The following is a 24,971-nucleotide window of genomic DNA, read 5'->3' as shown; positions in this document are numbered from 1 at the left end:
ATGGGCAACATTGTGAGTCCCCAAAGAAGGAAGGAAGAAGGGAAGGAAGGAAGAGAGGGAGGGAGGGAAGAAGGAAGGAAGGAAGGAAGGGAGGAAGGAAATGAAGAAGGAGAGAGCAGAAGGGAGGAAGGGAAGGGAGGAAGGAAGGAAGGAAAAAAGGAAGGAAGGAAGGGCCAAACAGTTTTCCCAGATGTACCCATTTACCCTGTTACTAACAATGCATGAGAGTTCCAGGGATCTCTATTGTCTATACTTGATATTGTCAGATTTTTCCCCCTTATTTTGGCTATTCTAAGTGTGATGCAATAGCTTCTTGTGGTTTTAATTTGCATTTCTCTGAAGACGAATGAGGTTGAGCACCTTTCCTTGTATTTATTGGCTGATTGAGATACTGTTTCATGAAGTGCCCGTTCAAGTCTTTCACCCAATTTATTTCTACTCGGTAGGTTTGCCTTTTCCTCACTGGTTTGTTAGGATTATGTTGCAAATACCTTTCACATCCTATTGGCTTTCCCCTGAACTCCTTTAATGTCATTTCTTTTTTTCTTTTTGAGACAGTTTTGCTCTTGTTGCCTGGGCTGGAGTACAATGGCCCGATCTTGGCTCACTGCAACCTCTGCCTCCTGGGTTCCAGCAATTCTCCTGCCTCAGACTCCGAGTAGCTGGGATTACAGGCATGCACCACCATGCCCAACTAATTTGTATTTTTAGTAGAGATGGGGTTTCTCCATGTTGGTTAGGCTGGTCTTGAACTCCTGGCATCAGGTGATCTGCCTGCCTTGGCCTCGCAAAGTGTTGGGATTACAGGTGTGAGCCACCATGCCCCACCTAAAATGTGTTTTAATTACAGATGGTATCTACTAACTCCTTGTTATGAATAAGGAAATTAACACTCTTACATTTCAGTTTCCCTCCTCTCCTCAGCCCCTGAGTTTGCTAGCTTTCTACTGTCAAGATTTACATTTTATTCTGAAACCCCAATTTCTTCCATAGTCTAGCTTTAACAATTTGCTTACATGGAGTCATCTCTCTCACAGTCTTCCCCATGGCTTCTCCCTCACTTCATTTCTTATTTTGCGTCATCTCCTGGTTGGCCAGACTTCATTTTCAACTCCTTTTGTGTGTGTGTGTGTGTGTGTGTGTGTGTGTGTGTGTGTGTGTGTTAGAGCCAGGGTCTCTCTCTGTTGCCCAGGCTAGAGTGCAGTGGTGCAATCATAGCTCCTTGTGATTCTGAACTCCTGGGTTCACAGGATTCTCCCACCTTAGCCTCCCAGTCAGCTGAGACTACAGGTATTTGCCACCACACCCAGGTAATTTTTTATTTTTACTTTTTGTGGAAACAGAATCTCATGACATTTGACTACATTTTTAAAGGAGATTGGGGTGCTGTCTCCCTCTGATCCTGGAGAATGTTTGTCACCTTCATACTTGAAGGACAGCTTGGCAAAATGCTCGGGCTGGGCTCACAGGCAAGGTCATCTTTATGCCTCCCACCATTAACAAGGAAGCCAGCCTTCTGGCATACAAGTCCCATGAGTGTGAATTAATTTCCCACAGACACCATTCTTCTTGGTATTCTAACAGCACCACTTCCTGAGTCGAATCCGCAGAGGCAGAGGCCAGACCCTGAGCAGAGACAAAAACCATGGCAACCTCAGTTGTAGCCCAGGCCTCCTTCCTTCCTTTGCCTTCCTCACCCTGCGTCTCTGCTGAGGATGGGTCTGTTTGACAACTATGGAGTGGAACAACCCCAGGCGGCCCTGGCCCTAGAGCACACTCCTGTCCCCACCCTGGGGTACGTCTGGGAAGGCCCGGAGAGCTGTTGTGAGGTTCCACCTTGAAATGAACTGTTCATATGTTATAAGTAAAATTTCAATGCTGCAAAAGAAATAGCACTCGAAGATAAATCCTCTCAACAAGGAAGTTTTATTTTATAGAAGGGTGCAGCTCATGGATAAAGCAATGGTGGCTGCACACCTGGACAAGGAGGGGAAGGGGTACTTATGCCTGACGGAGGTCCCGCTGTGTTGTTTCCCTATTGGCTAGGGTTAGACCGCACAAGCTAGACTAATCCTGATTGGCTGTTTTAAAGAGAGCAGGGGTCTGAGCTGGAGTGACAGGATGGGTGGTTTGGCAGGAAGGATGCTTACAGGTGGGTCAGAGCAGGTAGCCAGGGGTGACCTTGGTCAAAGAAGGTGACTGGAGCAGGTGAATGAAACAGGTGACTGGGATGAGCCTGGGGTAGGGGGAACAGATGTGAACTACTGATTAGAACTCGTGGAGAAAGGTTGTTTACTGGAACTACAGAACTACAAGAAAGTTAAATTTTAAAACAGAGAATTAAAGAATAGGAGAGCTGAGCACACCGACATACTGATTCTTTGAAGAGAAACGTGGAGATCACTGTGTCTAACACTATAAGAACAGAGGGGCATGTGGATCAGTGAGATCTATGCACCCGCGCTGTCCACACATTCATTCCTTCAACAGCATGCAAGGTGGCACCTCGTAACATCCGTCAGTCTTGCTTTGTGTGTGAAGTGCTCATGAGAAGTCTTTTCCAAACAGCTGGTAGGACCAGAGCCCATGCTCTGGGAGAAGCCCTTGATTTTTGCTGACTTCCATGTCCACCCACATGCCTTGGAAGGTGTGGGTGAGCCCGGGAGCTGGGCTCTCCGTTAGCACTTCCATTGCCCTTTAAAGGGCAGCCTTTCCCAGCGCCCGCCTCCACTGTCACAACGGAAGTGCTCTCAGGCCCTCTGACTCAGTAAGTAATTTTGTAGAGTGCCCAGTAATTGGCCTGAATGCGGAAGCCGGATGTATCTGACAAGTGCAGACACATTGAACACACCCATCCCTGGGGCGGGTTGCTTAGTGTTGTTAAGCAAACTTTTTCCCAATTCAGCACTGCCAGGTAGAAGGGCTGGCTTTGCCTGCACCCTGAGATAACTGAAGCAGGGCAGACACAGGTAAGCTGGTAGGCCGCCTTGGGGCAGTCACCACAGGCCGGGAAACTTGCTGAAGGAGAGGTTGTGCACTGAGAGGGACAAGAAGCAGGTGTTTTTCTGCCTGAAGTAAGGAGGCCAGCCAGATAACTAGCAATGCAAGTGCTTTGCAAACTGACTCAGCAGGCCAGATAGCACAGTGTGAATTCTCAAAAGTTTAGTCTTTTGGTGAGCTCTGCCATGCCCAGCATCAGAGGCTGCTCTGCTCTTACACAATCTTCTTGAGAGAGAGTAATGGGTTTCTCTTTGGTGTCTGTCCATCCATCCATCCATCCATCCATCCATCCATCCATCCATCCATCCTCTATTTCTGGATACAGCACCACTTTTGAAGGAAGACAGGGCCATCTGGTGTGAGATTTGAATTTGAGGAAAAAATGTAGTCATCTTTTTCTGAGCTGGGATGTCATGTCAGAGGTTTTCTATTTTTGCCCCACACCTCACTAAATGACAACTTCTCTGTGTTCAGAGGTTTGACACCCGATGGGCAGATGAGCCTTTGCTCCCTTTGTTTGGCTGGAGCCCTCTCATTAGCACCTCCTCCCATATTCTCCTATGGGAGTTTGCTTGACATCACCTCCTCTGTGCACCTTTCCCTGCCTCCCAAGCCGAACTGGAAGCTCCCTGCCTCACTTTTGTCACCAGACAGACAGGAGTCTGTGGGGGCTCCCCACTCTTCAGACCTGGATAAGACCCATTCAGATCCCACAACCTAGCTTCTCAGACTGGAGTCAGTGGTCTGCCCCACGCTTCTCTGAATTTGGGGGGCACACGGCTTGTGTTCTCAAGGTCACCTTTGTGCCAGTTTTCAGCCTTGGTCAAGCTGTTTTTCATCCCTGTCCATGGCTTTTCCTTGACCTTTGCCCTGGCATGCACCCAACAGAGCCCTTTCTCTTTGATCACTGCTTCTGCGGTAACAGTGAACAGAATTCTGCTGGGAGTCACAAAATGTTTACTGAAGTTTTATGGGTCACTGGAGGTACTTTTAAAAGCAAAGCACTTAAAAATCCATATCACGCTTCAAAGTCTAGCCAGGCTTTCTCACAGCTGGGCCGCCTTTGCAGGTCCTGCCTTCTCTTGCCCTCTCTTTCAGGAACTCCAACCACCAATCCCTGTCTCTGACAACGTCCATGCCCTCATGAACAAAATTGTCACGCTCCAGAACTTTATCAAATTCTTTCCTACATAAAGCCAGTGCCTTCCTGATGAAGAACTCTGAGGCCAACTGTTGAGATTATACAGTTTTTTTGTTTGTTTCTTGATCTCCCTCTAAACCAGGCTGGACTCCCGCTGAAGGCAGAGGCCTCATCTTTGGATTTCTGTATATCTGGTTCCTGGTAAGGGGATTTGTAGGCACTCAAGAAGTCCAGCTGTCACAAGAGTGAATGCCTGTGATAGAGGGGAGTGAAAAGGGCATCAGGCAGTGCACCTGAGGTGGCTCCCGCAGCAGGGGGTCGCACTCTGCAGCCTGTTGCTAGGAGATAATGGGCTTCAGAAGGATGTGCAGTGTTGCTTAGCAACACCTCCCTACTGCTCCATCACTCAGAATGGACGGCACCAAACAGTTCTTAAAACAGGAGTCTTTTGAACTATTTCAACTAAAAAGAGGAAAGATCTTTCTGTCTCAGCTCAGAGTACTTAATTTTTTAAAGGATCACAAGAGCGGGCAGTCTCGGCCGCTATTTTGAAATAGGGCCTCGTGGGTCTCTCAAGCTGGTTCCAACGCAGATGCCCCGCAACAGCCCAATTCCGGGCGGACCACTGACGCCTGCCCTCTGGCCTCACCTGGCGTGAGGCTGCAGGCGCTCCATGCCCACCCCTCCATGGGCCGCATCAGGAATGGCGCCCGGGCCCTTTGCCCGGCCCCAGGCTCAGCAGGCTGCCCGGGAGGTGAACACGGCGTCGCTGTGCCGCATCGGGCAGGAGACGGTGACGGACATCGTGTGCCGCACCCTAGAGATCTTCCAGCTCCTCAGGAATATGCAGCTGCCAAATGGTGTCACTTCCCACACTGGAACGTATCAAGACCGGTTAACGAAGCTACAGGATAATCTTCGCCAACTTTCAGTTCTCTTCAGGAAGCTGAGATTGGTATATGACAAGTGCAATGAAAACTGTGGAGGGATGGATCCCATTCCAGTAGAGCAACTTATTCCATATGTGAAAGAAGATGGCTCAAAGAATGATGATCGGGCTGGCCCACCTCGTTTTGCTAGTGAGGAGAGGCGAGAAATTGCTGAAGTAAATAAGAAACTCAAACAGAAGAATCAACAGCTGAAGCAAATTATGGATCAATTACAAAATCTCATCTGGGATATAAATGCCATGTTGGCAATGAGGAACCACGCTGATATTTAAATTTCCTGCTTTACACATGTTGCACTGTTTTTTTTTCTCAAGTATTTTTTCCCTGTGAAGATTATTTATCTGCTTTTATTTTAGTCACTAAAACTAAAGTCCCTATTTTTACATTAAAATATTCATTAACTCTTTTAATGCTGTTGATTTTATGAAAGATTATTATAATAAACTTTGATGGGGTTTGTATTTTGGTTCATCTTCATGAATTCAATAATTGTTTTTTAAAAGGCAAAATAAAGTTTTTAAAATACATTTTTAAATTTGAAAAAAAAAAAAAAAGGATCACAAGAGCAAAAAATATGGAGGATCCCTGATATTCACACTAAGAACTACTTTGTTAGCAGGTTAACTGTGTATCAGAGGGACATTGAGAGGACTGCCAAGAGTTCACAGCCTGCCTTCTGCTCCCTGCAGGGACCCTTCACTTACCTGTAGCCAGCTATCCAGTGGCCCCTCCTGCATGCTGGCTTGGCCTGGCCAGGGATGGCAAAGCCCAGCTGGTCCCCAAAGACAGAGGTGCTCTCTCCATGTGGCTTACATTTCTCTAACCAGCTTAGCCCAGAAAGAATATTCATATTCATTGCCTATCTGTAACTCAAAACACTTTCATATGAACTTAAGTTCCTTGAAATATTTTCTCTGAAAAAGGCATACATGAATTAAAGTGCACAACTGGCTGAAGAAGAGCTCCCTGCTAGTCTCTGTGGGTACAGGGAAGGCTCACGTGGTCATAGTACCCTTGGAAGCTCAGCCTGCTGAGAGCAGGGCTCAGCAGGTTCCACTGAAGCTGAACAGACCTGGAGTTATGGATGCAGGAAGGAGGCGCTGCCCACACCTTGAGCGGCAGTAGCTGTGTCCTATAAAGGCACCTCAAACACTGGACAACACCGTAGCTCATGCTTGAATGAAGGTTCTCTAACAAGTGTGTTTCCTCTGAAAGGCACATCACAGCCTTCCTGCAGTTAGGAACAATTAGACAGCACTTCAGCACTACACCTGCAGCCACGTTAAATGCAAAATTATCAGCCAAAAGCACAAAATGCAAAAACTGTGGCACTAAATGGACCAGGAAGAGACCGTATGTGTAGTGTGCAAGCTGGAACAAGAGAAAGAGCCTTGCCTTGTTTGACCTTGGCAGGAAACTGCTTGTCAGGCAACTCACATTTTTCATGGCTTTGCACACGTCTGCCAATGACCACAGAAGCACCACGAGTACTCAGTTTCGAGGCTACAAATGCATTTTGGAGAGCAGGTGACTTTGCAAATGTAGAATCTATGACTAATGTGAATCGACTATATGTATGTATGTATGTATGTGTGTACGTATATGGCATTGTCTATGAAAGTTGAACATACATATGTACATGTACACACATACATTTCTGTGCATATATATGTATTTAAAAAGTAAAACTTAAATTCATTTATACCCACCAGCTCCAGGATTGATGAGGCTCCCCTCTTTGGTGTTTCCTCTTCTAGCTGCCTGCAGCAATCTCTGGTTACTTGGCTTCAAGTCTCGTTAGAGTAGAAATTTCCAAACCCACACTGCCTCAATCAGACCATCCTTGCTTATATAGCAATTCCCAGGAGACCTTGTTACAAATGGCTCCTAACTCCATTCCTGACTACTGAAACAGAATCCAAGGGCGGAAGGGCTGCAACTTTGGAATGTGAATGTGTACTTAACACAGTTTACAAAGCTCACAATTCAAATTTGAGAATCACTGTGAATAGGTTCCCAGCCAGCTGGAGAGATCAGCAGCTGACACTGTTTGACCTTGGGACAAGAGGCAAATCGCCAGTGTGGACCACCCCACCCCTCTTGCAAGCAGATAAAATCAGTCAAAGTTGTATGCTTCGTGAAAGACCCCGGGCAGTTCCATTTAAAGCTGGGTAACCTACAGAGAAAAAATAAATAAATAAAAATAAAAGAATGTGTGTGCTTAATGAAAGGGAAAAAATTAAGCTGGGAATCCAGGGAAGGTTATATAATGTTCCTGTGTCTCGTCTCATGTGTAAAGTGAAAGTAATAGTAGTTACCTCTCTTTTTTTTGAGATGGAGTCTCGCTCTTGTTGACCAGGCTGGAGCGCAATGGCACTATCTCAGATCCCCGTAACCTCTGCCTCCCGGGTTCAAGTGATTCTCCTACCTCAGCCTCCTGAGTAGCTGGGATTACAGGCATGCGCCACCACACCTAGCTAATGTTTTGTATTTTTAATAGAGACGGGTTTCTCCATGATGGTCAGGCTGGTCTCAAACTCCTAACCTCGGGCGATCTGCCTGTCTTGGCCTCCCAAATGCTGGGATTACAGGCATGAGCCACCATGCCCGGCCATAGTTATCTCTTAAGGTTGTCAAAAATGTTAAAAATGTGTGTTGAGCAGCACATCCTATGTAGGAACAGTTAACAACCACTTCTTATTATCACCATCACCTGTTGTCCCCTGGACCTGAGCTGACCCCCGGGGTCATGCTCTTTCCTTATGCTCACTTTCTCAGCCGCCGGAATCTCACCTTCTTTCAGACCTTTCCTGTTTCAGTCTGGATGTTTCTTTTTCAAATGATTACTTTGCAAAAATTGTATTTAATAGAAAAGTAGGACTGTGCACCCACCTGGGTGGCTACTATAAAAATGACAGCACCCAGTATTGGCAAGGATGCAGAGCAAGTGGGATTTTCAGGCTTTGCTGTTGGAAATATAAATTTCACTTTGTCAAACATTTTGACACTATCTATGAAAGTTAAACATTCACACACACTGTGACACAGCAATTCTCCTAAATTCATAGATACATTCACTGAAAGACATGTACAAGAATATGACTTGTAAGAATAAAAACTAGAAGCAAACTAAGTGTCCATCAACAGCAGAACTTATATCACAATGGGGGACAGTAAGCAACTCGCGTGGACAAACTGCAGTCTTCTTCACGCAGAGGAATTCCATGAACGCAAGGGTAGGTGGGACGAGATAGACACTTAAGAATGTATACTGGGTAGTTCGATTTATGTGAAATTGAAAAAGAGGTAAAACTACTAATGTATGAAGTTAGGACTCCAGAGGAGGGTCTCTCAGAAGGGGCACTCGATACTAGAAAGGGGGTACTGAGGGCTTCCAGGTTGTGCTCAGCAGTGAGCTGCTTATACACATGTCTGTATCTTGTGAAAATTCTTTTTATATCTACACTTATTCAAGCACTTTGCTAAATTTATATTTCAGTAAAAGTTCACATTAAAAAAGAAAGGCAGGATTATGAAGATGTCTTTGGTTGGCAGTGGGGATAGATGTTTAAGATGGAGAACAGTAAAGTAGCATTAAAAAAAGAGAAGGAGGCCGGGCACTGTGGCTCATGCCTGTAATTCCAGCACTTTGGGAAGCAGAGGCGGGCGGATCACGAGGTCAGGAGATCAAGGCCATTCCTGGCAACATGGGGAAATGCCGTCTCTTCTGAAATTACAAAAAAATGAGCTGGGCATTGTGGCACATGCCTGTAGTCCCAGCTACTCAGGAGACTGAGGCAGGAGAATTGCTTGAACCCAGGAGACAGAGTGCAGTGAGTGGAGATCGCGCCACTGCACTACAGCCTGGGCAACAGTGAGAGACTCTGTCTCGCGGGGGGAAAAAAAGGAGGAAACTTTCAGAGGAGTTTAAAAGAATATTTTACCTTTAATGATTTTGAAAGGCTAAGCACAGAAACCCAAGAATTCAAAGAAAAGTGGCAACGAGTCCCACAGCACTGAGACTGGAGACGCGTAAGTGGGAGGCAGGACCCTGGGTGGTCTCAGGAGATAGCAGTAAGACCCCTAGAGGTCATTTGTGGGGTCCTGGCATCCCCTCAGAGGGCAACGGGCCCCAACATGTCTCCACAGCCTGAGTTATGTGTGTGCTCTTGGCTGGCATTCAGCCCACAGAGGTTCCTGGAGAACTTACCATTGGCCAAGAGACTCCTCCCACCCAGCGGAGACCAAACCTCCCGTGGACTGCTCTACTCTGTTCTCTGGAGCAGAGAGGTGGCCTCTCTTCCAGTATTTCCCAGACTTGCCTGTGTGATGGCATCACCCAGGCACTTGCTGTAAACACGCATTCCCAAGCCTGTTACCTGGAGGTTCTGGTGTGGTTGGTCTGAGGTGGGGTACAGGACCCCAGGCTCTTCTTCCAACCAGACTAGCTGAGGAAACAGTGCGCTGGTACAAGGGGATGTTCTTTTAAAAAGAATAAACACATTACTGTACATAGTGAGATAATGTTTTGAAAATAATCCAAGATATTGTTAAAATATAATTTCCTGTTGGGAAAAAGGAAAAGGGGGAGGGACCCTGACAGTGATCCTGGCAGTAAAGTTGCTAGATAGAAACACAGGATGCCCAGTTAAATGTAAATCTCAGGTGTACAATGAATAACATTTTAGTATAAATAACTCCTAAATATTGCACAAGATGCAATATCGTAAATTTCTTGTCTATCTGAAATTCAGACACAGCTGGGTACTCTGTATTTGTATTTGCTAGCTAGGGCTGCCTGTCCAGGAAGGGCTGAGGAGGCTTTGGGAACTTGCTCCAGCTGTCTGTGAATGGTGAAGGGGCACAGGGAACTTCACCCAAAGTATAGTGAGATAATGTTTTGAAAATAATTCCAGATATTGTTCAAAATACAATTTCCTGGTGGGAAAAAGGAGAAGCGGGAGGGACCCTGACAGTAAGCCTGACAGTAAAGTTGCTAGATAGAAACACAGGATGCCCAGTTAAATGTGAATCTCAGATACATAATGAATAATGTTTTAGTATAAGTATCTCCTAGCCGGGAGTCGTGGCTCACACCTATAATCCCAGCACTTTGGGAGGCCAAGGAGGGCAGGTCATGATGTCAGGAGTTAGAGACCAGCCTGGCCAACGAGGTGAAATCCCATCTCTGCTAAAAATACAAAAATTAGGTGGGCATGGTGGTGCATGCCTGTAATCCCAGCTATTCAGGAGGCCAAGGCTGGATAATTGCTTGAACTGGGTTCTGGGAGGCAGAGGTGAAGGCAGGGAGGCAGTAAGCTGAGATCGCCCCAGTTCACTCCAGCCTTAGCTACAGAGTGAGACTCCATCTCAAAAAAAAAAAAAAAATTATCTCCTAAATATTGCACAAGATGCAATATAGTAAATTTCCTGTCTATCTGAAATTCAGATATAGCTGGGTACTCTGTATTTGTATTTGCTAGCTGGGGCTGCCTGTCCAGGAAGGGCTGAGGAGGCTTTGGGAACTTGCTCCAGCTGTCTGTGAGTGGTAAAGGGGCACAGGGAACTTCACCCAAAATATGGCTCCCTGGTATAAGATTAAAGGCCTCTAGGCATCAGCAGATGCTGGAAGACACTTTTTGCCTACCTACATGAAGACCAGATAGACCTGCCAAGGAAAAAAATTGTTCCCCAAAGGCCCCGCTCCTTTATGTGTTTTTTTTTTTTTTTAAAGACAGACTCTCACTCTGTCTCCAGGCTGGAGTACAGTGGTGACATCTTGGCTCACTGTGACCTCCGCTTCCCAGGTCCAAACGATTCTCCTGCCTCAGCCTCCCGAGTAGCTGGGACTACAGGCATGCACCACCATACCCAGTTAATTTTTGTATTTTTAGTAGACACAGGGTTTCACCACATCAGCCAGAATGGTCTCAATCTCTTGACCTCGTGATCCTCCTGTCTTGGCCTCCCAAAGTGCTGGGATTACAGGCATGAGCCACTGCACCCAGCCCTTTTGTTTCATTAACTGAGCTCATAGTAAAGCATGATCACTCATATCTGTAACCCCAACTGTTTGAGAGTTCGAGGCAGGAAGACTGCTTGAAGCCAGGATTTCTAGTCCAATCTGGGAGCATAGCGGGTCCCATCTCTATTATTTACGTATATATACCAAAAAACTCAACTCATATCACAGGAAGGCAGACTAAAGACTGTCAGCAAGCCTGGACATTTTGTCACAAAGCACTGTCCATTCCATGGGCCAAACTTTGTCACAGACCATTGTATGTTCTTCAAACCCACTGAATACCCTTAAAAATCATTTACCAACCCCCAAATCAAATCATCCACACTTCCCCATCTCCCTTTCCCCTAAGGAGTAGTAGGGTATATACTTTTCTTTTCTTTTCTTTTTTTTTTGGAGACAGAATCTTGCTCTGTCGCCCAGGCTGGAGTGCAGTGGCACGATGTCGGCTCACTGCAGTCTCTGCCTCCTGGATTCAAGCAATTCTCCTGCCTCAGCCTCCTGAGTAGCGGGTGTAGCTACTTGGGAGTAGCACTTGGTGTCATCTAATTTTTGTATTTTTAGTAGAGATGGGGTTCCACTATGTTTGCCAGGCTGGTCTCAAACTTGTGACCTCAGGTGATCCGCCCGCCTCGGCCTCCCAAAGTGCTGGGATTACAGGCATGAGCCACTGAACCAGCCTAGAAGTAGGGTGTATAAGCATCTGAACCCACTAGAATGTCAGGCTGTCACTGTAATTTTCCAGTGTGCATAGTGGTGATACATTTGCATGCCTTTTCTCTTATTAATCTGCGTTTTTGTGAGTTGATTTTTCAGTGAACCTTCTGAGGGTGAAGAGGAAGCTTGCTGGCTGCAATGGCCATGGGCAGATTGGGAAGGAGGTCTGAGGGTAGACTGTCAGGAAGCCAGGATGATTATAGGAACCTTTTACTGACTATTGATAGAGTGAGAAATGATCTTAAGTACTTCACACTAGCACATTTTCCCCTAAACTAACCTAGGATGCAAAAGCATCCTAAACTCTCTTTAAAAGATTTTGGACACGGGGGCACATAGAGAAGTGGAATGGAAGAACCGGACTCTTCCCAGGCAGTCTGGTCCTGTGCACCTGGGCAGGCCACCAGCCCGGCTGCTGCCTCGGAGAGAAGAGGGGTTTCTTTAGTGCACGGCTCTTAACTTGGGGATAGGGCCTGTGAATGGTGCCTGTCCCCGACCCTAAGTTCATTAATACATTCAACAAAGATCTACTGTGTGCCTACTCTGTGCCCCCGCACCTGCCTAGGGGGCTTTTTGGGTGTGATGGTGAGCTGACCTGCTTTGTGGGGCTGAAGATCAGAGATGGGGGAGGTGTAAGGGGATGTGTCCAGAATTTCCCTCAGGAACTCAAATCCGTCCCTACCTCCTCTGCCCCAATGGAAGATGTAACTCAGGTTGGCTCCCTGCCTCCGATCTTCTGAACTTGGGAGCTGCCCTGCCCGATTACCTGGGGCTATTCAGTGACTGTTCACATCAGGGACGTGTGCACTCCCGCAAGGGCCGCTAGACCCACCAACTCCACCTTGGGGTGGAGATGGGCCAGCTAGAATTTGACAAGACCACAGAGAGGGCATCAGTCCCAGACAGAGGCGGGAGGACTACGGTGTTTCTTGGAGAATGAGGCCTGTCCCTGAGTGCATGTCCCACCTTTCTGGTCACCTGGGACAGGCATTCCAGTCTAAGTCAGGCCTTCCTCATGCTGAGGGACTAAATGAGGATCTATCAAAAGATGTTGCCCAGGTGGTGGCTCACACCCGTGATCTTAGCACCCTGGGAGGCTGAGGCGGGAGGATCACTTGAGCCCAGGAGGTCAAGGCTGCAGTGAGCCATGACCCAGCCCCTGCACTCCAGTCTGGGCCACAGAGTGAGACCCTGTCTCAAAAAAAAAAAAGCATCTGGTGAGTTCCACCAAGGCAGGCCACCTGCTGTGCCTCTCTCTGTTTTTATAGGAAATGGGTTCATTCTTCATCCACCCTCACTATGCCCTGACCTGAGGCAGCAATTTAAAGCTGCTTGTTCTCGTTTTAAGACATTGTTATCACCAGGATCGTAGTGAAGAAAATGCAAATAAAAACTGAGATGTTTTTCACATCTCAGGTTAGCAAGCATCTTCCAGAGTGCCAGCCTGCGATGGTGGGGGTGTGCGAAGACAGGCGTTCCCATGTGCTGCTGTGGGGAGAGGGACAATGGGAACACACTTTTTGGAGGGCAATTTGGTTATATCTATAAAACATACACACCCACTTTGACTTGGCAATTCCCCTGTGGGGGAATTCACTGGGCAGTACAACCCAAAATATTTGTGAAGGAAATTTACTGCAGCACTGGGGGATGATGGTAAAAAGCCAGAAGCCATAAACATAAACGTGCTCCAATGAGGGATTGTTAAATAGTCTGCAGTTTATTTGTAAAAACAAATTCCATATAGCCATGACAAAGAAGATAGGTCAGTATATACTGGCATGGAAAGATGTCCCAGGATCTGTTTCTTCATGTATCTATTGACTGATAGCCTTGTGTCAGTCACCATGCTAGGTAGCAGACAGAAGAGGGCTTCATCACAGCCTGAGGAGCCTCAAATGCAAAGAGCAAGTAGACAAGGACGCCCTGTGGCGGTAGAGAGGCCATGGGAAGGTGGAGACCCAAGAGAGGGGAAGGAGAGTTCAGGAAGGAGGCCAGGACCAGAGATGCCAAAGTCAAGTTAGAGGAGGATGAACTGAGAACCTTGGCAATGGCTGTGCCAGTGGGAACAGATGCCAGATTGGAGAGAACTGAGCAGAAAGTGAGAGGTGAGGAATTCGACCGCAGATACAGAGAATTCTTTTTTTTATTTTCTGAGGCAGAGTTTTCCTCTTATTGCCCACGTTCCCAGGCTGGGATGCAATGGCACGATCTCCGCTCACCATAACCTCTGCTTCCCAGGTCCAAGCAATTCTTCTGCCTCAGCCTCCTAAGTAGCTAGGATTACAGGCATGCACCACCATGTCTGGCTAATTTTTAGTAGAGACGAGGTTTCTCCATGTTGATCATGCTGGTCTCAAACTTCTGACCTCAGGTGATCCACCCGCCTCGGCATCCCAAAATGCTGGGATTACAGGCATGAGCCACCACACCCCACTGGTATAGAGAACTCTTGAAAGGGGAGTGTGCTTGCAAGGCAAGTAGAAAAATAAGGTGGTGGATTGGGACAGGCTTGAACATGTAAAAGTCAAAGGGAAGAATTTAATGCAATGTGTTATTAAGTTAAAAATATGAAATATAGCCGGGCACAGTGGCTCATGCCTGTAATGCCAGCACTTTGGGAGGCTGAGGAGGGCAGATCACGAGGTCAGGAGTTTGAGACCAGCCTGACCAATATGTGAAACCCCATTTCTACTAAAAATACAAAAATTATCTGGGCCTGGTGGTGAGCACCTGTAATTCCAGCTGCTCAGGAGGCTGGGGCAGGAAAATCGCTTGAACCGGGGAGGCAAAGTTTGCAGTGAGCTGAGATTGTGCCACCGCACTCCAGCCTGGGCAACAGAGCCAGACTCCGTCTCAATAAAAAAAAATAAAAAAAGATAAATTAAAAATAATTAATTAATTTAAAAAATATATAGAAATACATGACTCATGTATTTCCATTTGTATAAACATATACACTGTTCATATGCTGGTATATACAAAACCCCTTTTTTCTGAAAGGACACATAAGAAATCATTAGTAGCAGCTGGTTACCTTTGGAGAGAACTAGTGGGGTAGAAGCATGGTTTTTTTTTTCTTTTTATTATATACTTTACAACTCTCTTCCTCTCTCAACCAAAATTCCTAATTTTCAGGGTAATCAATTCTGTGTACTGAGAGGAAAGCAGTTCTACTGAAAGGAATCCAAGGAATCTAAACCAAGCTGTAAACTGCAAATAACCCACTATCATCCCTCCCTACCCTCCCAGGGGATCTCATTTTAAAACAGCTTTTCCAGACAAACTGTGCTAGATCACAAAGGCAAGGGAAGAATTTCAGGAATGTGTGGCCACCTCTCTGCTTGCTGGGGCGTGTGTGTCGCTGACTGTGCCAGAAGGCTGGATGTGCCTGGAGGCTGGGTGAGGTCTAGAAGCTTTGTCCTCAAGGCACAGCTTTGAAAATACTGATGACCTATTGTCACACCTGGCCAAATAAGTGTGAATCCTTGGGGGTGGGGCCCAGACACTGTCTTTTCAAAAACCTGACTTTTAAACCAGAGCCTGAGCAGGCTCTCACCCAGCCTTGTGTTAGAATGAGTTTAAACCATATTCCTGATTCTCTCACAATTCTAGGAACTAGAATTCCAAGCTCAAGGTGTCCATGGGGTTGGTTTTCTCTGAGCCTCTCTCCGGGGCTTGCAGAAGGCCATCTTCTTGCTGTATCTTCACGTGGTCCCAACTCGGTGGTACCTGTGTGTGTCTTTCATCTCCTCTTCTTGGATTAGCACCCACCCTAACAATTTCATTTTACTTCAGTTACCTCCCTAAAAACCTTATCTATCTCCAAATACAGTCACATCTGGAGGTACTGGGGGTCAGGACTTCAACATATGAATTTGGGGGAAACACCTTCAGTGAAAAACAATGTCCAAGCTCCATCATAGACCAATTAGATTAGAATCTCTGGAGGTGGAGCCTGGGCATAAATATTTTTCAAGCACATGTAATTGTGGTGTGCAGCCAAGGCTGAGGAATGCCAGATAAAAGGATAACCAGGAAGGGAAACCAAGAGGTAAGCAGACTTCCCAACTCACAGCTGGTACCAGCAGCAGTGCTGGGAGGGAGCTAGTTCAGCTTGGTTACTGAAATCAAAGGGGCTATATGCAGACAGCAGCAGGAGCTTCCTCTGTTTACAATAGCATAAATAGGTATATAATAAAAAAAGACCAAGCATGGTGGCTTATACCTGTAATCTCAGCACTTTCGGAGGCTGAGGTGGGCAAATGACCTGAGGCTGGGAGTTCAAGACCAGCCTGACCAACATGGAGAAACCCCATCTCTACTAAGAAGACAAAATTAGCTGGGCACGGTGGTGTGCGCCTATAATTCCAGCTACTTGGGAGGCTGAGGCAGGAGAATTGACTGAACCTAGGAGGTGGAGAGTGCAATGAGCTGAGATTGGACCACTGCATTCTAGCCTGGGTGACAGAGCTAGACTCTGTCTCAAAAAGAAAAAAAAGGACATGATAAAAAAGAAACCATGCCTTTCTTTCAACTCACTAGCTTCCTCCTGAATCCCATTGTTTAATGCCATCTCAGTTTGTAGATCAGTCGTTAAGGAGCTCAGTGAGTCTTCCTATTAATCTTTGAATAATCTGAGGTCAGAAGAATCAATCTAGAAATGAGTTTCAGATAAGCTAATGGTATCACTGAAAAGAGCTAGGCAAGGTGATGAGTACCAAAAGAGACTCCCAGAAGGTGGTAAGGAGGCCTGGGGTGGTATGGCAGTCACTGTTCTGGCCTCTTGCTCTGAGAGCCCAGCTCTGTGCACCAAAGGATGCCTTTTCTGCCTGGGGACCTGGCTGTGCAAGGATGTGATACCAGGAGCTGGGGATACAGCCTGAGGAAGCACCAGTGATGGGAGGACGCCTTGGCAGAGATAGGGGCAGCCTGAGTCCTCAGTGACGACATCAAGTCCTGGAGTTAATCAACCCCTGCAACTGCTCCATCTCTGGACTATTTGTTATAGAAGGCAAGGAAATTCTTATTTAAACTATTGACCTGGGGTTTTCCATTTCTCCCACTGGAAAGCATCATAAATGGACACAGCCAGTTACTCCAAGGCTGTGACTCCCAACTTTGGCTGCAAATAGGACCTAATTGGCTCAGTAAGTAAGTAAGTAAGTAAGTAAGTAAGCAAGTAAATAAATAAATAAAACAACTGCTGATTTCTGTGTTCCACATCCAGAAATTCTGATTTAATTGATATTGGGTGAATAAAAGGTTGATATTGTGATATAATAAGAAATACGTATTTGGTTTTTGTCCCCATTTCCAGGAACAGAGCTCCTAAAAGCCTTGGAATGGAATTTCTTGAGTGATTAAGGTTAGAGAAATATCTTTATTTTTTTGTTTTGTTTTGTTTTGAGATGGAGTCTCACACTGCCGCTTGGGCTGGAGTGCAGTGTCACGATCTGGACTCACAGCAAACTCCACCTCCTGGGTTCAAGCGATTCTCCTGCTTTAGCCTCTCAAGTAGCTGGGAATACAGGTGCCACTACCAAACCCAGCTAATTTTTTGTATTTTTATTAGAGACAGGGTTTCTCCACGTTAGCTAGGCTGGTCTTGAACTCCTTATCTCCCAAAGTGCTAGGATTACAGGCGTGAGCCACTGCACCTTGCCAATTAGAGGAATATTTTTTATTGTTCATAATAAGCCTCTTTCAAACATCTGGAGCTACTATTAATGAGCTGACTCTTGGAGGATGAGGGCTGGTTGCCCCAGCATCTCGCTTGTGATGAGAGGGTGGTGTAAGCGTGCAACCGATTGAAGAGGCCACCCAAACAGGCTCTGTGTGAGCGACAAGGCTGTTTATTCACCCAGGTGCTAGTGGGCTGAGTCTGAAAAGGAGGTCAGCGTTAAGGTAGGGGGCAGAGTAGGTTTTGTAGGCTGGGGCAACAAGTGGAAAGTTGCAGCTCAGGGTTGGTTGTTGTTGACTCTGAGTTGATCAGTTGGCTGGAACAGGAACCTGTTGTCCTTCTTTGTGGTCTTATTGTTTCAGACTTTCAGGCTCCAGGGAGCCACATGGAAGGCATATGTGTGGGTTACAGAATTCATAATGGCTTGACAGTGCTGCCATCTTTGGGACACCTAACAAGTGGGAACTTCCAGCCCTATCCCCTGGTACTCCAAGGAGGGGAGGAGGATTGGAGACTGACTTGATCACCTGTGGTCAATGATCTAATCAATCATCACTATGCAATTAAGCTGAAGAAACTGCAAACAAAGGGTGTTTGAAGTTTCTAGGTTGATGATCACACTGAGGAGTTGGAAGGTTGCTGTACCCAGAGAGGGCATGTAAGCTCTGCAGTGCCCACCCCTCACCCTTGCCTTGTCCCTCTCTTCCATTCAGCTGGAAGAGATGAGTTGTAGTCCTTGTAATAAACCACCAGTAGTAAATAAAGTGATTTCTTGAGTTCTGTAAGTTGTCCTGGCAAATTATGGAACCCAACAGAGGATTGTGATTGATAGTCGATTAGTCTTGTGGGAACGAGCCCTTAGCTTGTGGGATCTGCAGTAACGCCGGGTATTTAGTGTCAGAATTGCTTAATGTGAGGGAGAAAATATACATTTGGCATCAGCAGTTTTGTGTGAGAGTAAAGAAAAGCAGTTGGTTTTCTTTTTAGAAATGTACTGGGGATTTTTAAAGCTGGCATGTGGTTGAGAGCCTCTGCTGTAGCATCGGGATATGCGAAGGAACACAGATGCTGCCTCAGAGCCCCTTCCAGCCAGAACTGGGCAAGAGTGGCTTTAGGAAAAGGTGGGCAAGGTCCCTCTGTCTGCCAGGGCAGGGCAAGCCTGCAAGTGCATGGGCAGTTCACAGAAGCCCCTCGGGCTGGAAGGAGCTCAGTTTCTACCTAGGACCAGGGGTGCACCTGGCATCTGGATAAAAATGACCACATTTCCTCATACATAAGTGGTCTCACTTCCTTATCAGCAAGAGAAGCCAGTGTGTGGTGTACGTTGTGTGTGTTGTGGGGAGGTAACTGCGTTGCACTTTGATTTGCAATAGGTAGAAGTACAGGTTTCCCAGGATAGGGAGGGAAGGCAGACCACCGGTGAGTCTGCCGGCCGATCCCCAACAGACTTGGGTGTGTGCTGTGTGCATTGAGGTCTCCCCACCCAGGAAAGGAGATGGTCTCTGCTCCCCAACTCGCAGAGATTTAAAGGCTGCGAAGGGTTTGGGTGGCTGCAGAGACCGAGGGTGAGAGGGACACACACGGGAACCTCAGGGATAGCAAAAAAAATGGTCACCGCAACGCAGTGCCTGCAGAGGGGCCCAGGTCCCAGTGGTGCCAGGGAAGTTTTCGCCGACGTCTGAGAGCACAGCTGTGGCGGTAGAGATGCCGGCTTGTCTCGCTGCCGGCAGGGTTGGGAGCCACCTCCCTTTCCTGCGCGGACTTGTGCTGAGGGCTGTGGCGGGGACACCCGCCCTCTTCTCACTGTTCCTACTCTTGCTCTGTAAGTGTCCCTTTAAGTGTTTGCGGGACTCACATTCCTGATAGTCCCCTGACCTCAGTGAGGATAGCTGACCCCGTCTTTGGGGTGGTCAGGATTGGGAGCGGCAGTTACGTCATTCAGTTGTTCAAGGGACATTGAAAGGATCCCACAGGCGCTGGATGAGCTCTCAATTGCTTATAACATGTTAGGGAAAGAAAACTGAAGTGCGTAATGAGATTGGAAGGTAATTAAAGCTGAAGCTGTATAATGCTAGTAATAAACCATTAGGTGGGATTGAGGAGCCTGAGGGAGAAACGGGACCCCAGCTGGTGTGGAGAGGCCGCAGGCTTTGCCCCTGGCCAGCCCGCCGAGTGGGCGCGGTTTGGTGCGGCAGGACTGGCCGGGGGTGGATCCGCTGGGGTCGGGGCAGGTAGGTGGGCGTGGTTTGGTGGGGCGGGGCCGGCCGGAGTGCTGGAAGGTGACCCGGAGCGCCCAGCATGAGACGCCTGGAGCGAGCTGGGTCTGGGAGTGTGACCAGGGTGTGGAAGGTCTCCGAAAGTCCAGAAAACCAGGGAACGATAGGAACACGCAGACACGGACTCACGCGTCCCGACGTGGCAGACCTATGTACTTTATGATGCGGCTCTGGCAACGCCCTTCCTCCAACCAAAGGCGGCCGCGGCAGTCTTGAGGTGACAGCTGACGCGGTGTGACGGACACAGAGTAAATACAACTACCAGTAAATGGGCCAGTCACTTCCCATGTTCCTGTTGGCTGTGGGCCTGAGCTCCTCGGGTCAGTGACCCTCCGCCCGGCGGGCCGTGCTACTCCACCAATCGCTGAACTCGCGGTCTCCCCAAAGCGCGCTCCCAGTCTGGCTGACTTTGCAGGACCCTTTGCCCAAACCACTCCCAGGAACCTCCTGCCCAGGCCCTGCACTCTCCACTCGACCTTAAGTGCCTCCTCAGGGCACTGTCGCCTGGGGATCCATTTTTGCCGGTTTACTGGTATTGTCTGTCAACAGTTATTCATCATTTCACTCTGAGTGGAGACTGTTTCATATTATTCTTTCATGTGGTTTAAAATTTAATAACGCTTTTCGTTTCCCCCAAATGTTATTAGAAGCAAAAACATATATATGTATGTATATATGTTTGTGTGTGTGTATATATGTGTATATATGTGTATGTGTGTGTGTATATATATGTGTGTGTATATATATATATATATATATATTTTTTTTTTTTTTTTTTTAAGACAGAGTCTCACTCTCTAGTCCAGACTGGAGTACACTGGCACGATCTCGGCTCACCTCAACCTCTGCCTCCTGGGTTCAGGCAATTCTCCTGCCTCAGCCTCCTGAGTAGCTGGGATTACAGGCACGCGCCACCATGCCCAGCTAATTTTTTGTATTTTTAGTAGAGACGGGGTTTGACCATGTTGACCAGGATGGTCTGGATCTCTTGACCTCGTGATCCACCCACCTCGGCCTCCCAAAGTGCTGGGATTACAGACTTGAGCCACTGCACCCGGCCCTACTTATTTATTTATTTTTGAGACAGAGTCTCAGGACTCTGGAGGCAGGCAGGCAGGAGTTCAGTGGCGTGATCTCAGCTCACTGCAACCTCCACCTCCTGGGTTCAAGCGATTCCCCTGCTTTAGCCTCCAAGTAGCTAGGATTACAGGCACCTGCCATCATTCCCAACTAATTTTTGTATTTTTGTAGAGACAGGGTTTCATCATGTTAGTCAGACTGGTCTTGAACTCCTGACCTCTTGAACTTCTGTAATCCCAGCATTTTGGAAGTCCAGGGCAGGCAGAACACAAGGTTAGTAGTTCAAGACCAGCCTGGACAATATGGTGAAACCCTGTCTCTACTAAAAATACAAAAAGTAGCTGGGCATGGCAGCAGACGCCTGTGATCCCAGCTACTCAGGAGGCTGAGGCAGGAGAATTGCTTGAACCCAGGAGGTGGAGGTTCCAGTGAGCTGAGATCGTGCCACTGCATTCCAGCATAGGTGACAGAGCAAGACTCCAACTCAAAAAAAAAAAAAAAAAAGATAAAGGTAAATATACACATGAACAAACTTCTAAAGGTCCAAAAGGGAAAAGTAAATTTTCCTCTCTCCAGGCTGGGTGTGGTGGCTCACACCTGTAATCCCAGCACTTTGGGAGGCCAAGGCAGGTGGATCACAAGGTCAAGAGATCAAGACCGTCCTGGCCAACATGGTGAAATCCCACCTCTAAAAAAAATAAAAATAAAAAATAAATTTAAAAAAAGTTTTCCTCTCTCATTTCATGCAGTTACCCCAATGCAATCACTCCTAGGTTTCTTGGTTATCCTATGAGAAATATCCTATGTACTTGTGAACATTCATGAACATATATATATTTTTCACATAAATGGTAATATGCTATATTCACTACATGTTGCTTTTGTCACTCTCATTATATCTTGCGGCATTGCCTGTATCAGTATACATAGTCCTGCCTTTTTCTTTCTTTTCTTTTTCGTGAGGCAGAGTCTCACTCTGTCACCAGGCTGGAGTGCAGTGGTGCAATCTTGGCTCACTGCAACCTCTGCCTCCCGGGTTTAAGTGATTCTCCTGCCTCAGCCTCCTGAGTAGCTGGGACTACAGCCACATGCCACCACACCCAGCTAATTTTTGTATTTTTAGTATAGACTGGGTTTTGTCATGGTGGCCAGGATGGTCTTGCTCTCTTGACCTCATGATCCACCTGCCTTGGCCTCCCAAAGCACGGGATTACCATGCCCGGCCTCTTTCTTTCTTTTCTTTGGAGACAGACTCCGTCTGTTGCCTAGGCTGTAGTGCAGTGGCAAGATCTTAACTCACTGCAACCTCCACTTCCCAAGTTCAAATGATTCTTGTGCCTTAGCCTCCCAAGTAGCTGGGACTACAGGTGTGTGCCACTACTCCAGGCTAATTTTTATATTTTCAGTAGAGACGGGGACGGGGTTCGTCATGTTGACCAGGCTGGTCTCAAACTCTCTCAAAGTGTTGGGATTACAGGCATGAGCCACTGCACTCAGCCCTCTTTCTTTTTTAATAGCTGCATACTATTCCATTGTACAGATGTGCATGTGATTATTCAGCCAGGCCACTATTGATGAACATGTGGGCCAAACAACATCTCAATGAATATGCTCATGAGAACATAGGTTTGCACTTACACCAGTATATCTAGGATAATTAGGGAAGAATAGAATCCCTGGATCTAAGGGTACATATATATATTTCAGATTTTGACATTGTCAAATTGCCTTTGTAGAGGTTGTACCAATTTACATACTCACAAACAATATATGAAGTGTCATACTTCTCACACCCTCAGAAAGCTAGCATGTCTTTTGATCTTGCTGCAAAAGATGTTTGCTCAACACTCATCCTGTGCACAGCATTCTGCTGGGTGCTGGGAGCACGTGGGAGGCTGTGATAGGGAGCAGTCCTTGCCCCTGGGTGGCCTGGGGGACCTCCCCTGCTGGGTAGAGCAGCCCCATGAGATCAGCAGCAATGTTCAAGTCAGTGAGGTTCACAGAGGGTGTGTGGATTGCGGGTGCTGGTTTCCTGTGGTTCTGGTTTATTTTAAATGGCTATCAGTTTGTGGAAACGGTTATATGAAAGTCACAAAACAAAGGAGGAAATGGTTCAGAGGGCAAGGGAGGGACAGGGACAGAATGAGGACAAGGGTAGAGTAGAGGAAGGGTTTCTGGAGTCACCAGGTGCTAGAGAGTGGGGAAGAGCACAGAACACAGGGAGAAGAGAGAAAGTTTTGGGTAAAAAAATCTAAATACAAAATCTAAACCATGAGGGAAGATTTGGTTGTTTAAAAATGCCTGGAAAATTTCACAGAACAGCTATTTTTAATTGGGCTTTTAGTTAATTTCATAAATTTTAGAATTTCCCTGTCTTCTAGCCTCTGGCTTTCTTATCTCAATATCTTTTTATTTTTAGTTTATGGGTGGTTTCGCCCTTTTTGCTCAGTCACATGGTGATTGGACATTGGTATCTTGGGGACCACTGGCAGTGTTGTAGGGAGCTGGGAGAAAAGTGCAAGGGCCTGGATTCTTGTTGAAGCAAGTTAAGCCTTGAGACAGTGGCCACTGGAAGTTCTACAGGAGACTGGACACCCTTGGTAAACGAGGGCTCCTCAGAGAAGAGTTGGTTCTATGGATGGGGCAGAGAAAATAGAAGATGGGCCTGAACATCTTATGGTGCCAAAATATAAGAAGTGCTTAAAAATCAAATGGGGGGCCAGGTGCAGTGGCTCACACCTGTAATCCCAGCACTTTGGGAGGCTGAGGTGGGCAGATTACCTGAGGTCAAGAGTTCGAAACCAGCCTGGCTAACATGGTGAAACCCCATCGCTACTAAAAATACAAAAATTAGCTGGCGGCGGTGGTGTGCTCCTATAGTCCCAGGTGCTCAGGAGGCTGAGGCAGGAAAATCGCTTGAACCAGGAGGTGGAGGTTGACGTTCCTACACTCCAGCCTGGGTGACAGAGTGAGACTCTGCCTCAAAAAAAAAAAATCAAATGGGGACTACGAAAAGGACACAGGGTTCAGCATGCAGGAGCTCATGACATTCTGAATTATAACCTCCAAAGTCTTTGTTGATTTAAATAAATAACTGAATGAGTCACTTAATTGAGTGCATTGAACAAGGCATACAGACCCAGATGTGTAGGCTCATGGCAGCTACAAAGAAAAAATCTTTCTGAGTGGAAAAAATCAAATATTCTCTATGTGGAAGAGGAGGCTGCATTTAAAGAACAAATATTTTATTAAACATTTATGGGACTATGAGCATTATTTTATTTACATAGGCATATTTAATACATAAGCTCTTTCCTGTTCAAACCAGCAAGTTTAGGATTAGAAATGAAAACAACTTTATGTGCATTTATCACATCTATAATGGGTTTAAATTTAAATACTGAAACTGACCAGGCTCAATGGCTCACACCTGTAATCCTAGCATTTTGGTAGCATTTTGGGAGGCGGATTGCTTGGGCTCAGGAGTTCAAGACCAGCCTGGGCAACATGGTGAAACTCTGCCTCTACAAAAAATACAAAAAGTTATCCAGGCATGGTGGAATGTGCCTCTGATCCCAGCCACTCAGGAGGCTGAGACAGGAGGATCACTTGAGCCAGGAAGGTGGAGGTTACTATGAGCCAAGATTATGTCACTGCACTCCAGCCTTGATAATAGAGTGAGACTCTTTCTCAAAAAAATAGCAAGAAAAAAAATAAAGTACTAAAATCAATTGACTTAAAAACAGGATTTGAGCTTGTTTCCCCAGCTTGGGCAACACAGCAAGACCCTGTCTCTGTATCTCTGTATTAATCTTTTTTTTTTCCTAGAGTCTTGATCTGTCACCCAGGCTGGAGTGCAGTGGCACAATCTCAGCTCATGCAACCTCCGCCTCCTGAGTTCAAGCGATTCTCCTGCCTCAGCTCTCCTTGGCCTCCCAAAGTGCTGGGATTATAGGCGTGAGTCACCATGCCCAGCCTGTATGTCTGTTTTTAAGATTAATATGGCTGGGCATGTGGCTCACGCCTGTAATCCCAGCACTTTGGGAGGCTGAGGCAAACGGATCACGAGGTCAGAAGATCGAGACCATTCTGGTTAACACAG

General features: G+C 46.7%; 1 pseudogene across 1 annotated transcript; it reads left to right on the top strand.

Annotated features, from left to right (window-relative positions):
* Positions 1-2,925: 2,925 nt before the first annotated feature.
* On the top strand, positions 2,926-5,461 carry LOC144579142 (mediator of RNA polymerase II transcription subunit 30 pseudogene; annotated as a pseudogene). Its single transcript, XR_013526057.1, has one exon. The product of XR_013526057.1 is annotated as a mediator of RNA polymerase II transcription subunit 30 pseudogene (transcript).
* Positions 5,462-24,971: the final 19,510 nt, after the last annotated feature.

This window comes from Callithrix jacchus, chromosome 14 (genome assembly GCF_049354715.1).
Source record: "Callithrix jacchus isolate 240 chromosome 14, calJac240_pri, whole genome shotgun sequence".
Classification (NCBI taxonomy): domain Eukaryota; kingdom Metazoa; phylum Chordata; class Mammalia; order Primates; family Cebidae; genus Callithrix; species Callithrix jacchus.
The sequence above is the reverse complement of the archived record's forward strand: the minus strand, read 5'-3'. Positions and strand labels throughout refer to the sequence as shown.